Source organism: Hemicordylus capensis, chromosome 3 (assembly GCF_027244095.1).
Source record: "Hemicordylus capensis ecotype Gifberg chromosome 3, rHemCap1.1.pri, whole genome shotgun sequence".
Taxonomy (NCBI): domain Eukaryota; kingdom Metazoa; phylum Chordata; class Lepidosauria; order Squamata; family Cordylidae; genus Hemicordylus; species Hemicordylus capensis.
The window spans coordinates 191,415,742-191,431,847 of NC_069659.1; positions in this window are offsets into that span (position 1 = coordinate 191,415,742).

The following is a 16,106-nucleotide window of genomic DNA, read 5'->3' on the forward strand; positions in this document are numbered from 1 at the left end:
CTTTCAGCAAACCTAAATCATTGGCCCTGAGGTGAAGGATCACAATTTGAGAAGGTGGGTGAGCTCTGGTATATTTGAATAATAGAGGCATCAGGTGGGACCACACCATCCCTCAACGGTCAAGCCACTCAACCTCAACTAGGTCACTGCAACCCAATTGGGTGCCACAACTGGTAACATGCTCAGCGACTGTCCCAGAAAATAAAACTGTCCACAGATGGGAACTGGAACTGGCTGAGCCAGTTCCCTTGCAAAAGAAAGAATGCATGTTACACAAGCAATATTAACCATAACCTAAATTTGGAGATGGGACTCAGACCACCAACACATGATCCGTTGAATGCATTTGAGTGAAAGACCAGCTGCTGCTGCAGTGAATGCTGCTCCTGTCTTAAACAAATGAGTGCCAAAGTCCACCATCTTTAAAGTTGCCCTAACTACTGCCCAGAATTGAAATTTAGTGAGTGGCAAAGTTTGGGCATGCCGAAATAAGCATCCTGGTCATCACCCCAAGCCTGCTAATATGCAAAAAGATTCAGATCACACAAAGTGCTGCAGAGAAACTAGAAACTAGATTATAGATTATAAACCAAGACCCCCCTCACCTCTGATCAGTCTTGTAGGTCCTAATTGTAATCTGTACTTCACTAACTCCAAATTGAACATCCTGCCTCTCCAAAATTTGATCCGAAAAGTTGGACCTGGATGAAACCCGAAGTTAACTAATATGAAGAGCCCCAAAGAGTGCATCTAAAATTGCTCCTTTTAAAATCTCAAACCCTGAGAAACAAAGAGAAGTGAAATGGAACAACATCTTTCCCAACAATTATGTCAAGAAGGGGGAATACGTGTCAGGTAGACAGGGATGAGCCTCAGCCCATCCTTCTAACAGTCTCCTTAACCTGAAGTCAGTAGTCATGTCCTGCAAACCTCTTGATTCACTTGAAGCCAGAGTAGCAAGACACCATCCTAGAGACCTAGGTGCCAAACCTTTCTAATGCAGTGATACACAAAATTGCAGCATATCATGTACTGGTATTGGCCAAACTTCCTGTTTTGTTGGCAAAAAGGTTAGCACCGATGTGCATGGCAACCATGATTGGGAAAAATTCCAAGGAAGTGAGGTCCCAAGTAACACCTTGGGCTGCCTGTTCTGGGGGCCATGCTGCTGAACACCACTAACCACAGAAAAAGTGGCTGAAGCTGTGTGCACGGAGGCATCAGAATACACTAGCACCTCTGCCTCCAATAGAAGTTTGGCCCTCCAGAAACAAATACCATTAAAGCAGGGGCGTAACAAGGCTGGAGTGGGCCCAGAGACAAAATTTTAAAACGGGCCCCTCGCTGATACACACACACTCACTTCACATGTGACTTGCCTCTGGGGGGCCCCTCGAGGCATGGGGGCCCCCAGGCAGCCGCCTCCCCTTGCCTAATAGTAGTTACGCCCCTGCATTAAAGTTCATTAAGAATTCTAGCCCCACATCTCAATGTCCTTTCTCACAGCTTTGGTAATGTGAACCCTATAGTGAGGAGCCTGTTGTATTCTATACAGTAATTCTTTGTCGTTTGTCTGTTTGGACATTTGTCCAAAGGGCGATTCTGTAGAGAGTGTGTGTGTGTGGGGGGGGGGGAGTCAAGAGGAAAAGGGAGGGGAAGGAGAAAATTGAGTTGTTGCTGAATAAACCTTTAGTTAAATCTACTTAAAATTTCCTTGTGTGTATGAGGGAAGCAGCTATAAAAAAGAGCCCTAAGCCCCTGAATTGTGTCACACAGGAATACCCTCCCTGGGGCAACTATCCCGGCATGTGAAGTTAAGGTCACCAATGAGTACCTGCAACACTCTCAGGATGACCTTCTTGGCTGATATAAAGGAATGCAAGCTTTCTGTAATGTCCTTAAACTTTCCCCGCAGTAAGTGACATAATTGTGCAATCATATCTGTTGGTATACCTAGAAAAGAAAGGCACATAGTGGGTCCTTCACTTTTCTTACATGCCAGTGGAATACCAATCTGTAGCACAAATTGCTAGAAGGTCTCCATGAGCAAGGCACAAGACGATGAAGCCCTAGGGCCTGCAAACAAGAAGTCATCTAAACAACGGACTATAGAGTGGAGGCCAGACTGCTCCTTAACACTCTACTCCAGGCTGGGCTATGTCCATGTAAAATAACCCACCAAATGAAAATCCCAAGAGATCAAAATCCGCCAAATGAACTGGAAGAAATTTGAATGCTGATCTCTCCAATTCCTTGGCCTCAGTCAGGATCATGAAAGAGAAGAGAAAATATGTCAACATATTCATTCTTTCTTTTTTTCCTCTTTGGTGGATATCAAGAAGTGATCACCCAGAGGCATCACCATAAGGGTAATTCTCAATGTGAGCAACTGCTGGTGATGGCACTGCCCCAATGTCAGGAACCTGAGTGTTCTGCATCTCTAGGCTCCTTGCCTATCATGGGTGATTACTTGCCATTGTTGCTCCTATGGGGTAAGCTGTGTCATACTTTTGGCAGCACTGGTCTGATTTCTACTGTACATGATAATATGGCTGCCAAGGTTGCATCACCTTTATCCTCAGAAAATGATGATAGGCAGGGCACTTTGGCAGTGATCTCTTGGGGGCAGGGGGTTTGCCCTTATGGCCTTTCTTAGGGGTAATGGCAGTGGTTTAGGAGACAAGCAGGCTGACCTAACCCTGTGAAGGAGAGGACTGCTACTGAAAAACCCATTAGCAATCCCTCCATGCTGATCTTAGAAAATGGGGTGAGTGAGTGTCTCGCAATTTCCCAGCCCCATGGGCACCAGTGCTACTGACACATGAGGGGGGCAAGCAAGCAGGAGGACTATTCCAACCCTCCCCCACTGCCAAGCAAGGCCTAAACATCCAGCATGTCCCTAGTAGCACATTTCCTTTCAGTCCTCATGTTATCACCCATAATTACTCTGTGAAGGACTCTGGTCCTCCTAGGTTTTCTAGCTTGTTGGATTCTACCCCTTCTTTAATATACAGTGCTGCTCCACCCCCAATCTGCTCCTCTCTGTTCTTTCTGTAGAGTTTGTACTCAGGAATAAGTGTCCCACTGGTTCTCACCGTTCTACCAGGTTTTCATCATGCCCACTATATCTTTTTTCATTAGCAAACAAGCACTTTAGCTTGCCCATGTTGGCTTGGAGGCTTCTGGCATTGGTTAGAAACACCTACTAGCATGGGCGTAACGATAGGGGGGGCAGGGGGGGCATGTGCCCCGGGCGCCACCTGCTAGGGGGCGCCAAATAGTACCCCCACCTATCCCCTGCCTTTGACCAAAAAAATTTTTTTTGTGATTTTTTTTTTTAGTGCACTCACTGCACTGTCTCCAGCAGTCCGCAAAGAGCAGTCCCTTTTTGGCGCCCCTCACTCCCCGCCCCGCCCCACCACCAGTTGTGACACTCCTTGCTCAGGCTCGCTCCCCGCTCCGCCCCCCCCTCCCCGCTGCCCTGGAAGGAGTTGCCCGCCTGGCCTCGGAACGGAAGTTGTCCTGAGGCTGAGCAGAGTCCGGCCCAGAGCAGGCCTGGCTGCCGCTCTCGGGACGGGAGCTCCGGTTTGGCCAAGCGGGGAAGGAGGACTCGGGGCTCCTGTCGTCGTCTGGCCACTCGCAGGCAGCTTGACCTCGCCCTCATGAAGAAGCCAGGTGAGCGTGTCCCCGCCGTGCAGGCTGGCCGAGAAGACCACGGGCACCGAGTTCTGCTGCTGTTGCTGCTGCTGCTGCTGGAGAAGCACCGACTCCTTGCAGCAGGGTCTGGCCGCCAGGATGTTGTCGATGCTGAACACAGCCAGCAGGCATCCCCCAAAACTCTGCGCGGAGGAGGGAGGGCTCAGAAGGAACAGAAAGGTTAAGGAACTTTTGCTTCGACTTTCGGGAGGGAGGCAGGCGTGTGTGCTGCGGGGAGATCGCGGCAAAAAGGACCCCGCGTTCCCAAGCCTCAGCGCGCCTGGTTTGTCGGGAGAATCTGCCCTGGAGCTGTTTCTTTTTCTTTTTTTAAAAAGGACCCTTCCTTCCCTTGTAATTTTGCATGGTTCTCCCCCTCCTCTTTCTCCTCCTCCTCCTCCTCCACTCTCGCCTGTTTCCTCTTCAGATCTCAACTGCATGGAGTCTATAAGCTATCCCAACCTCTTTCCTTTTTTATACCCAAACGACGTCACCCTGGATTTAGTTCCTGGTTATATATCAGATCGCAAATAAAACCAGATTTCACTCTCCCTCCCTCTCTCTTTTTGTCAGTGGAGATGGTGGGGGCGGGAGAGAGGGGAAGCCGAGGAGGTGGGGCTGCTGCGTCTGAAAGAGGAGGGGGGGGGAGAGACTGACCTCTGTGTATTGAGAATTAATGAAATTAACGTTATCCTTTCCATCATTAGTGGAATCTCTCTTTCTCTGTCTTTCTCGCTCTTGGTGAAAAGCGCCCCCCACCCGCCGCCGCCAACTTAGGCTTGATCTCTCATTGCTTGGTGCCCTCGCTAATTGTTGTTAGGGTTAATCTGGTTAATGTGATTGAAGAGAATCGGCTCACACCAGCTCCCAACCTTGTCTGCTCTGCCCCCGACTTTTCCCACCTTACCCCCAGTTTAACAGGACAGGGCTAATTCCCAAGTATATGTGTGCGCAGGATTTCAGCTTTAATTTCCCTCACCGACCTTCCCCTGTTAACTACAATGCAGGAAAGTACTCGATCAGATTGACACGTGCGTGTGTGTATCTTTTGGTCCCTTTTTCATCTTTCCTACCCGCATCTGGCACCCCGGATCCTGCATGCATTTATTAAGAACTGTGTCCCACATAAACTTTCACTAGAATTGTAGAAGAATCCCGATGCAATTTCGAACCATTCACATGTGTGAGAAAGTTGTTCAACTCAATGTGATGGGCTTGACAAAAATCTGAAGGATTCCTCTGTTGGAATAACACTTAAATAATAATAATAATCACAAAACTACTTGGAAACAAATCCTATTGGTTTCAATGCACCTTACTCTTAAAAGGGCCAGTTCCGAAGGACGTTCAGTTGGAAATCAGTGCCACCCCAGTCAAGTCAAGAGGCACGATTCAGCCCAAATGAAGTCCTTTTCAAGTCGCATTGATTTCAACGGGGCAGGTTTAAGCATCTTGCTTAACACCCTCCCATTGAAATCAATCGCGCTTATCTGGATCTGGCCCAGAGTCTTTAAGCATCGGAGTGTAAGTGATTTTGAGAGAGTCTTAGGAATCTCCCGCCGGCGCCACCGGCTCTTCCTCTCCCTGCCGACCCAGCGCTTTCCTTTCGGGGATTCGCTTCGGGTATTACCACAGAATTATTTCAATAAATAATGCTGACAAGTATAAAATAAAGCTTTCAATTTAGCTAATAATGAGTTCTCTATTTTCAAATTATTAGTGAGTGAAATTTTCTGACTGATGTATTGAACAAGACCCAGAATAGGGCTGAAAACAGAGTACTTAATATTTCACCTAGATTTTGGTACTTAGAAAAATTCCTTTGGCAGCCAAATCCAGAGAGAAGTTGTACATACTGTACATCTGGAAATGTATTGTGGTTGAACAAGTAAGTTCTCTTGTTTTTTATTTGGTAGCTATGGTATGCATTTAGAACATACTTGCGCATAGTAAGCATGTTTGTGGCTTTTGTTGAGTTTTTTGCTTGCTCATTTTTTGCATTTCTGTTATGCAGGGATCCTTGAAAAGTGCTTCAAACACATGAGAACAAAATAGTCCATTCAGTAGTTCGATAGCTGCTTTTGGTTTGTCAGTGTCTAGGAACCTAATGATAGGATGACAATAATAGTGATGATGAGATTAAGTGCTGCCCACTTCAATTGGTGCTCCTTGTTTCTGTAATTAGAATTATAGGACTGGAGGACTGGAATATCCCTGAAGGGCATCTACTTCAGTTCTGTTAGCAGGATCGTTTATACCCGAATATGCCAAATAGAGAAGGCCACATTATAGAATACTGCAGTCAGCAATAATAAAATGCGCCATTTTCCCTAGTTACGCCTCTGGTTCTGTTTAATATTGCTTGACTTTATGTCAACATGTGTGTCAGTCAGATGTATGTTGGGGCGGCGGCGGGGAGGCGCAATTTCAGTGCTTGCCCCGGGCGCCGTTTTCCCTAGTTACGCCTCTGCCTACTAGCCAACCCGCACAGAGCATCTGTGCACTCTTTTGGGCCGGCTGTTCCCCCCTCCCTCCTGCCACACTCTCCCCCTCCCTCCCTTCTGCCCCACACTCTTGCCCCTCTTCCCCTCCCTCCTGCCCCACTCTCTTGCCCCTCCCCTCCCTCCCCACTCTCTCTTACCCTCCCTCCCCTCCTACCCTTCTCTCTCACCCTCCTGCCCCAGTCCCCCCTGCTCTCCTTCCCCCTGCCTGTCTCTCCTGCCCTCCCCCTCCCCATGATCCTCTCTCCTGCCCTTCCCCTCTCCCCCTGCCCCACTCTCTCGTGCCCTCCCTCCTGCCCCACTCTCTTGCCCTCCCCCATTCTCTCACCTTCCCCTCTCCCCCACTCTCTCTTGCCCTCCCCTCCCCCTGCCCCATGCTCTCTTGCCCTCCCCTCCCCCGCTCTTGCCCCCCTTCCCCCATGCTCTCTTGCCCTCCCCTCCCCCTGTCCTATTAGCCTCCACCTCCCCCCTGCCCAACTTGCTCTCTTGCCCTCCCCCTGCCCCATGCTCTCTTTTCATCCCCTCCCCCACTCTCTTGCCCTCCACTCCCCATCCCTCTTGCCCTCCCCCACTCTCTCCTCCCCCTTCCCTCCTTCCCATTTTACTCTCCTTACCGGGCGGCCAGTGGGCTGCCAAAAAGGGCCCCACCACTGCTGCTCCTCCTCCTGGGCGGCGAACAGAGAAGTCTCACCACCCTATTCCCTCCCACCCCAGCCTCCCACGGGTGCCTGGCCTCAGCAGCCGGTCCCACCGCCGCCTGGCTGACAGCCGCCTCTGGGCCAAGTGCTGCCTTTGCAGCCAGGCCCGCCTCGCCAAGTGCCGCCTCTGCGACCTGCCAGGCCTGCTGCCACTGCTTGCCAGCCTCTGCGGCTGGCCTCTTCGGGCCGGCTACCTCTCCCCCCCACCCCCACCTTCAGCTCCAGTCTCCGGGCAGTCACGGGCCCAGGCTGCTGGGCCGATTGCCAATGCCACATTCAAAGGCACACCCAGGAGAAATAATAATTTTGATATACCAAGTCCTTTAACTGGCATTGGTGTGTGCTTTCTTTCTTTCTGTCATTTGATCTTTTGGACCAATTGGCATGTGTTTCCATCTGCTCTACTCCTGGTTCTAATCTGTCCCTTCTGGCTTATCTGAAACATTTGCACCATTGCACCTTAGGGGATTTTGCTTGCCGAACCAGATACCACTCAATTCCTGTTGGCAGCAACCCTCCAGGCATCATTTTAAAAGCTGTGCTGGAGCCTTTTTTATTTTAAGCACCAGCAGTCTTGTCCCATCTTGGTTCAAGTGGAGCCCATCCTTTGTGTACAGGCTTCACTTGCCCCAAAATGTATCCCAGTGCCTAACAAATCTAAACCCCTCCTCCAGGAATCACCATCTCATCCACACATTGAGACCCCTCAGCATTGCCTGTCTTGCTAGCCCTGTGCTTTGAACAGGTAGCACTATCATGGGAGTCCTGGACTTATGATACCTAACAGTCTAAATTTGGCTTCCAGAATCTCCTGACTGCATCTCCCAACATTGTTGGTCCCGATGTGCAGCTGACTGCTCCCCAGCACTGCCGAACAGTCTATCTAGACACAATGTGACATCTGCAACATTCGTACGGGGCAGGCAAGTCACCATGTTGTCTACACATAGGTCACAGACCCATATCTCAATGCCCTTAACACTCGAATCGCCCACTACTAGGAGGCCCCCAACCCCCAGAGGAGTATTCTCTGTGCCAGAAGATATGGGCACATCACCCAAGGATGGGGTCCCTTCTAAAGAAGCATTCCCCTCTTCCTCAGATTGATGTCTTCCTTCCCTGAGACCTCCATTCTCCATGACATCAGAGGAGCTGTCAGCATGGGAATAGGATGGCTCTATCACATTCTTGAGGGTCTCACCCACACACCTCTCTGCCTTCCTGAGCTTCTCCAGGTCAGTCACCTTGACTTTGAGAGAACAAACTTGTTCCCTGAGAGCCAGGAGCTCTTTGCACCTTTGCACCCACAACTTCTTCCACTCAAGGAGATAGTCATACATGCAACACCCCATGAAATATACTGGGAAGCACCCTTCCCCTGCTGGTATTCTACCTTCATTACCAGTTTCACAGGCTATTTAGTATATATAGAGCTTATTTACTTGAAAGTTAGTTCTTAGTTACAGTTGTCAGCTGATAAAAGGTTTTAAGCTCTGTCCTCCAAAAAAAAAAAAAATTACAAAAGTGGGTAGTACTCACCTTCTCCCCGTGCTATCTCCTTTGTAAAAAGGGTGACAGCTTGTGTTCCTCCTGCACACTTCCTCACTAAACTCTATGCAGAACTCCTTCAATATATGTTTGCAAACCCCTGTTTGCAAATTCCCAGTCAGCAAAGCTCCCCAGGTCTGAGCCTTGTTTGCTGTCTTCTTTAGGAAAGATAACAAATGTTTGTTGCCTCCCGTGGTCTGAGCCTTGTCTTTTCAAAAGCTGCTTTCAAACTGAGCCACCTCTGGAATTTGGCCCCTCCCACAAGCTGTGTGACTCACCTGCAGCAAATCTCCCACCCACTGTCTCTCTAGGTGCAACTTAAACAGACTACCCTGTCAGAAACAAACCTCTAGCCAGCCAGAAATCAAACCCTAGAAAAGACTAGCCCTAATAAACTTACCTTTCTCTCTCTCTCTCTCTCTCTCTCTCTCTCTCTCTCTCTCTCTCTCTCTCTGTACACACTGGCAGTAAATAAATAAATAAATAAATAAATAAATAAATAAATAAATAAATGTTTTGGACTAAATTTAGAACAGTTATAGGGAGACACAGGGACACCTCAATGGTGTAGTTTGTCATCCACCTCAATTCAAGATGGTGGATGCATGAACATTTTGAGGTGAAAGTGAGCTAACTTGTGAAGATGGTAAGTATCAATTAAGATTATAGTGAAAAGAAATTGGGAGAGTATTCTTAACAGAACTTTTTGTTCAGGGATTCAACTGATGCCTCTTTATTTGGAAGTCCCATTGAGTTCAATAGAGCTTAATCCAGTGTAACTGTGCATAAAGAACTGCATGCTCAGTTTTCAAAATGCTGAATGAAAAGGCATTTCTGGGCTTTGCAGAACTTATTCTGCAAATAGGCTCAGCCAATACTCTACAGCCTATATACATTTACTCTGAAATAAAGGTAAGGTAAATTGTGCCATCAAGTCGATTTCGACTCCTGGAGCCCACAAAGCCCTGTGGTTTTCTTTGGTAGAATACAGGAGAGGTTCACCATTGCCTCGTCCCGCACAGTATGAGATGATGGCCTTTCAGCATCTTCCTATATCGCTGCTGCCTGATATGGTACCAGCGGGGATTTGAACTGGCAACCTTCTGCTTGTTAGTCAAGCATTTCCCCCCAGTGCCATTTGGCCCTCTAAAATAATAGACCTGTGTCTCAGTAACTTTGTTCATGTTTTCCTGAAGGGACTGGGCAAAGAGAAAATTAAAAAGGACCCAGGTTCTAGCCTTTGGTCCTGGATCTCAATCCTATGCAAGTTTACTCTGAAGTAAGTCTCAGTGAAATCAGTATTATGCTGCGTTGTCCAATTAATTTCAGTGGGACTACTGATTAGTAGTTTAATTTTGCTGTCAGCCAATGAACTTACTTCTCAGTAACGTTTCCCCAGCTCAGCTGTGGAGCCTTGCTTTCCCCTTTTGTGAAGGTAAAAGAATAGGGAAGACAGCTGGAGAGACAAACACCCAGAAAAGGAAACTGAGGGAAAGGGGGATGTTTAACTGTATCGGTATCAGAGTACGCACACACTCTCTTTACCAGGCACCATTTTTAGAACAAGGAAGTCACTCTCCAAAATTTGCACCTCCTGATTCTGGCTTCAAATCTCTCAACAGTTAGGATACATAATCCACACTCTTTGATTTTTTCAAATAAGCGAAGGCACTAGTCTAGCATGGACTTGAATTTCTGGTTAAAATTAAGAGAGAAGAAAAGTTTTAAAATATACATTAACTGTGGTGAAAAAGAAGGTCACCAGCACTCTACTCCCCCTTTTTAGGAGTTTTTTTTTTTTAAAAAAACTGCTGTATCTCGCCCATTTTTCAACCACTCTGCACCAGATTTGGAGGGATGATGGTGATTTTCACCTAGCTGAAATGTACAAAATTTCAGGGGGACTGAATGGATACTATAGATTTTATGAACAATATAATGTTCAGGGATTGTAACGGTGGAATGTTTTTACTCCTCACCTTAATTTAAATTAAATATAATTAAATTAAATATAATTAATTCAGCATCCAGAAAATTACAGATATAACCCACTTAGTTTCTATCCTAGTATAACTGCTTTCTAAAATGACAACTAGTCAATATTTAGTAGAAGAAGAAAACTTGCTGAAAGAGAATCAGAATGGCTTTTTATAAAGGCATGTTCTACAAAAAGGAGAGGAAACCCTCAGATGCCCACTGTAGTCTTTAATAGCCCCATTGGATTTTGGGTTAAAAATTCTTTATCAAGAGCATGAGAATAAAAACAATAAATAATAACAGACAAGTGTACATGCCTGAATATAGAATAAAATCCAAATACAAGAAACACATAAAATACTCTTGAAAAATCATACACATATAAAATCTCATTAAAATAATTAAAGCATGTAATTCATTACTTATTTGAAATAAAAATTCCTATATTCAACATTCTCTGCCCAGGGTAGTTTTACATTCTACCCCACAATGTGTGGGAAGGGAGCCTGAGATAACCCACAGTGACAAATTATTAAGACAATGGGCTCTTATAAGTTGATGATAAATTATGATGAGAAATAAAACAAGAAGTCTAAATGAGGTTCAAACACTTAGTGTGATATTCTTAGCACCATCTGCTGGCAGACAGTTTATGGCAATACATGAATAAAGTCTGCTCTTTCAAATTCATTTAACTTGAAAAAACAGTTTATTCATGGATTGCCACAGATTGCCAGCAGATGGCACTAAGAATATTATGTGAAATCCTTGCATGTCATATTGATTTCTTGCTCTACTTATCATCATAATTTGTACTGAAGTTGCAATATATCATTGTCTGCAAGAGCCAATTATGTGCATAAAACCAGTTGCTCTGTTCTGACTTGGATCCATTTTGAATATAGGATCAGTTCTGGTTGGTGCCATGGTACTGTCTTGTCTTGTTTTGATGGATAGTTTTCAGTTTGTTTTGCTGACAATGTGGACAGGATTTCTGGAAACATTAGGTCTACATCCACTAATTTCAGACATAACATTTTTGGAGAAAAAGCTTGTAGTGGCCTTGCAGTTTGAGGGCTTTCTGGATGACAAAGAAGAAACAAGGTTGAAATGTCACCATCTGCACCAGCGGCTGCTTCTCAAGAATGAGTGGATCCTTCCTCTCCTCATAGAGATTCTCATCAACATCACAGTGAGCATGAACAATAACAAGAAGAAGTCAGGGAAGCAAAACCACGTAGCTTTTTAATTGTTTTTATTATTTGTTATTGTTATTTATTGCTTTTGATGTAAACTGCCTTGTCAGCTGAAGAGTGGGGCAAAATTCTTTAAATAGATATAAATGACACCAATTATCTTGATCCTTTCCAGTCTAGTTTCTGAACTGGCTTTGGCACAGAGGCAGCTTTGGCTACCTTGGTGGATGACCTACACTGATATCTGCACCAGGGGTGTGCAAACAGGTTCGAATCCAAACTGGTTCAATATTGAACTAGTTCGGTTCAATATCGAACCAGTTTGGTTTGAAGGTTCAGGGTTGAGCTGAACCACCCCTGGTTCAGCTTGACCCCGAACCGAACACCTTCATTGAGCCATTAAAAAAATTCTTTCTTTAAAAAAATCTTCCTGCCTCCGGGGGGCTTCTCCAAGGTGGTGGTGGGCAGGTCCGCAGATGTTCCCCTTCTCTCCTCCAGCCTTCCTTTATGCAAAAATTGCTTGGTTTGGATGGCCTTTGGCCCTTTTCGGGCCTGTTCCCTGGTGCGGCGGCCATTTTGGAGGCCACCGTGCATGCACAGTGGGACCCTGTGTGGCCTGAAATTTGCATTATTTTTTCTCTCATGTACATTACAGTACAAAATTTTCTGATGTCCTAAATAGATTATATGTACCCTCTCACACACTTTTAAAGTATAATCACCTGAAAAACATTAATTACAACTTTGAAATGGTTGAACTTGCCTAATATTTCTTTGGGATCCATTCCTTGTTACTAACAAATGAAACAATGCTGGACATCCAGACTAGCATTGCACATGTGCAGTAGTGTGAGTTCCAGATGTGAGAAAAGGAAGGATTGACTTTTCGCAGTCTTCCCTTCCTTCTGAAACCCACTGTGCATCACCAAGCTCTGTCTCTCCATTTGATTCCAGGGACGCTGTGGAAGTTCATAGTGCCTAAAATAGGTGAAGGACTGGATATGAGCAAAAACTCTGAACACTAAGCCAGGTAGGATGGAGGTTCAGATGGTAGGATGGAAGACTAATCCAGGAAGAGATATTCAGCCTGTTCTAGATGGGGTTGGCTTCCTCTGAAGGAGCACATATGTGGCTTGAGAGTGTTGCTTGGTAAGACTGGCTGTCGCAAAGGTGCTTTTGCTCAACTTTGGCTGGTGCACCAACTGTGGTCTCTTCAAGAGAAAGCTGATCTTTCCATAATTAGACATGCCTTGGTCTAAGTTAGCCTATTGTAATGCACTGTATATGGGGCTGCTCAGAACTAGAGCAAAGCATGGAAACAAGGCTGTTGTCAGTCATAAACATAACAGCTGCACTTTATCAGCTGCACTGACTCTTAATTTGTTTCAGGGCTGAATTCAAGGTGATAGTTCTTACGTTAAAAACTGGTTTGATAGCTGAATATCCTTGGCATGACCTGCCCACATGATGAAATCACTGAGAGAGGCCCTTTTGTGCATCCCCACCCCCCACCCTGTGAGGTTCGGAGTATAGGGACATATGATTGAGCCTTCTTATCAAAGGTGCCCAGATTATGGAACTTTGCCTTGGAAGATGCTTGCTTAGCATGTCAAGATGCAAGGTGAAGATCAGGGGCGTAGCTAGGGGATAGGGGTCCCTGGTTCACCGCTCTCCCCAGTGGCCCCCTCAGAGTGAAGGAGATCATGGGAAAAAGTAGGGAGGGCTGGAGCTGAAGGGGGCCCCTCAGGAACTGGAGACCCGGGTTCTTTGAACTCATCCGCTCAATTATAGCTACACCCCTGGTGAAGATGCTTTTTCTTGAACACAGTAGCCCTGTTTAGTTGTTCAAGCTAAATTTCCCATACACATTCCAGTGTTCCAAACAGATCTAGAAATCTCACCCCTGGTGAGAATCTGGAATGTCAATCACCCTCTCACCCATGCTCTTCATGTGTATGTGCTTCAGAGTTCATCTGAACTGGTGAATGCCATATGATTGTGTCTATTTCTGTGATCAGGAGACTGAGGCAGAGGGCATGGGAAGGACCCTATCTGGGGGGAAGATGTGGGACAGAACTGAATGAATGAATGGACAAATAAGCAAGCAAGCAAGCAAGCAAGCAAGCATGCAAACAAACAAGCAAGCAAGCAAGCAAGCAAACAAACATAAAGGCAGTTATTGAATGAAAACAGATATTCTGAAACCAAAGAAGCCTGTGACAAAAGTATGTGTGTAAATATAGTTCTAATTAGACAGGCTATGTATTCTGAATAAATTAATATTGTTTTGCTTCATTTCTAACATACTACAATTTGGTTGTGAAGAAGCAGCTCCCTGTTAATTACCTTGGCTAAAGAAAAATACTACTGGTAAAAGCCAGATTTACTGCTGTTGCTTAGAGCTGCAGACAAAATAAAATGAAAAAAATAAAATCACATGCAGGAGATTATAGTTGTTTGTGAGAGATCCTGCAGTGGTGTTGCCTAGCAATTTAGTGAAGAATCACTGCCAGAGAATACCACCTCAGTTTCCATCTCTAGTGATTCAGCACACCAATGATTATTTCAAGGATAACTAAAGACCTATAAACAAAGATTTGGTTGGTTTGCTCAAATCAATATCGTGTCATGCTACCTCTTTGGCTTTTTTATCTTGTCATTCCTCAGCCTTCAGAGTTTCCTTGGTTATTCTCTCTGTGCCAGCAACACAATGAGGTAATTCACACAATCAAAAACTGTGTTCTACCTGGGTTTGGTAGCTGTGTGTGCTCCTAATTTCTGGTTGTGTGGAAGCAAGGTAAGAGGAAAACCTGGGTAGAAGTGATTGTGTGGAAGCAAGATAGGAGAAGCTACCCAGGTTTTTCTCCTACTTTGCTTCCACACAATGGGGCTTCAGAGTTGACCACACTCATGGGTGGGCAGGGGTGGAGGCAGGGTTCAACCTACCTTCCCTCAGATAATCATGTGCAGCCCCTGGACACGTAGTCCACACACCCACATGGCCTGTGCTGCTGGAAGCAGCATGGATAAACAGAGGCCAGGACTCATTGTACCAGCCTCCTCCACATACCCCACAAGGCACCATGCAACAATCATGGACTCTAGGCGCCCGTCTCCGTGGAGACACACAAGTCTGACAGCTGCGTTAAGGGAGCTCTGGCTCCTTAACCTTGGCTAACCTTGCTCCCTTAACCTTGCTCCCTTAATCTTGGTTAGGCTGGGATCCATGCAGATCCCAGTGCTTCACACGAGCAGCCCAGCCCAGCCTGGGCTAGGCTGCTTGCAAGAAAAGCATCAATTACTTCTACCCAGGTTTTTCTCCTACCTTGCTTCCACACAACCGAACATTGGGAGCATATACAGCTCCCAAACTTGGGTAGAACACAGTTTTTGATTGTATGAATGACTTCATGTTCCATAGGGATGTGCAAAAAATTTCGGGCACAGAACGATCTGTGCCTGAAACGAACAATTTCGGGTGATTCGGGGCTGAACCGAATCACCCCCGATGTCCCCCTATATTTTTCGGGCACGAGCCGAATCACCCGAATTTCGGACCCGAAAAATTCGGGTGATTCGGTTCATGGTTGATTTTGGGAGATTTTTTGAAGTTTTAGTGACTTTGGGGCAGTTTGGGGGCATAGCATGGGATCTGGGCAAAAGGAGTGGGGTGGGGTGGTAGTGCCTAATGGGTGCAGGCTACCACCCCAATTTCAGGGGGATTGGGCAAAGGGCTGATTTTTGGTAAATTTCTGAAATTTTCATGTCTTTGGGGCAGAAAGTGGGGCCTGGGGCAGAATAGTGGGGTGGGGTGGTAGTGCCTAATGGGTTGAGGCTACCACCCCAATTTCAGGGTGTTTGGACAAAGGGGTGATTTTTTGAGAATTTTTGAAGTTTTAGTGACTTTGGGGCAGTTTGGGGGCAGAAAGTGGATCTGCTCCAAAAGAGTGGGGTGGGGTGGTAGTGCCTAATGGGTGGAGGCTACCACCCCAATTTCAGGGGGATTGGGCAGAGGGCTGATATTTTGGGAATATTTGAAGTTTGGGTGTCTTTGGGGCAGATTGGGGGCAGAAAGTGGATCTGCCCCAAAGGAGTGGGGTGGGCTGGTAGATAGTGCCTAATGGGTGGAGGCTACCACCCATCCCCAATTTAAGAGTGATTGGGCAGAGGGGTGAATTTTGGTGAATTTATTTTTATGAGGTTTGTCTTCATAAGGTGAAGTGTGCTAAATTGATTACTTCCTCATATTATTCATAGTAATAGAGAGTGTGAAAAAGTGAAAGTGGGGTCATGAGAGTTGTCTAATTGAAAAAAAATCTCATTTGCTATGATACAATGAGAATTCACACCTCAGAATTTTTTTCAACAAAGGAGTAATATGGTCTCTCCTAGATGACCCAGAGATCAACCTGGATGCCACATTCTGAACCAACTGCAGTTTCCGGATTACATACAAAGGCAGCCCCACATAATGCGTATTACAGTAACCCAGC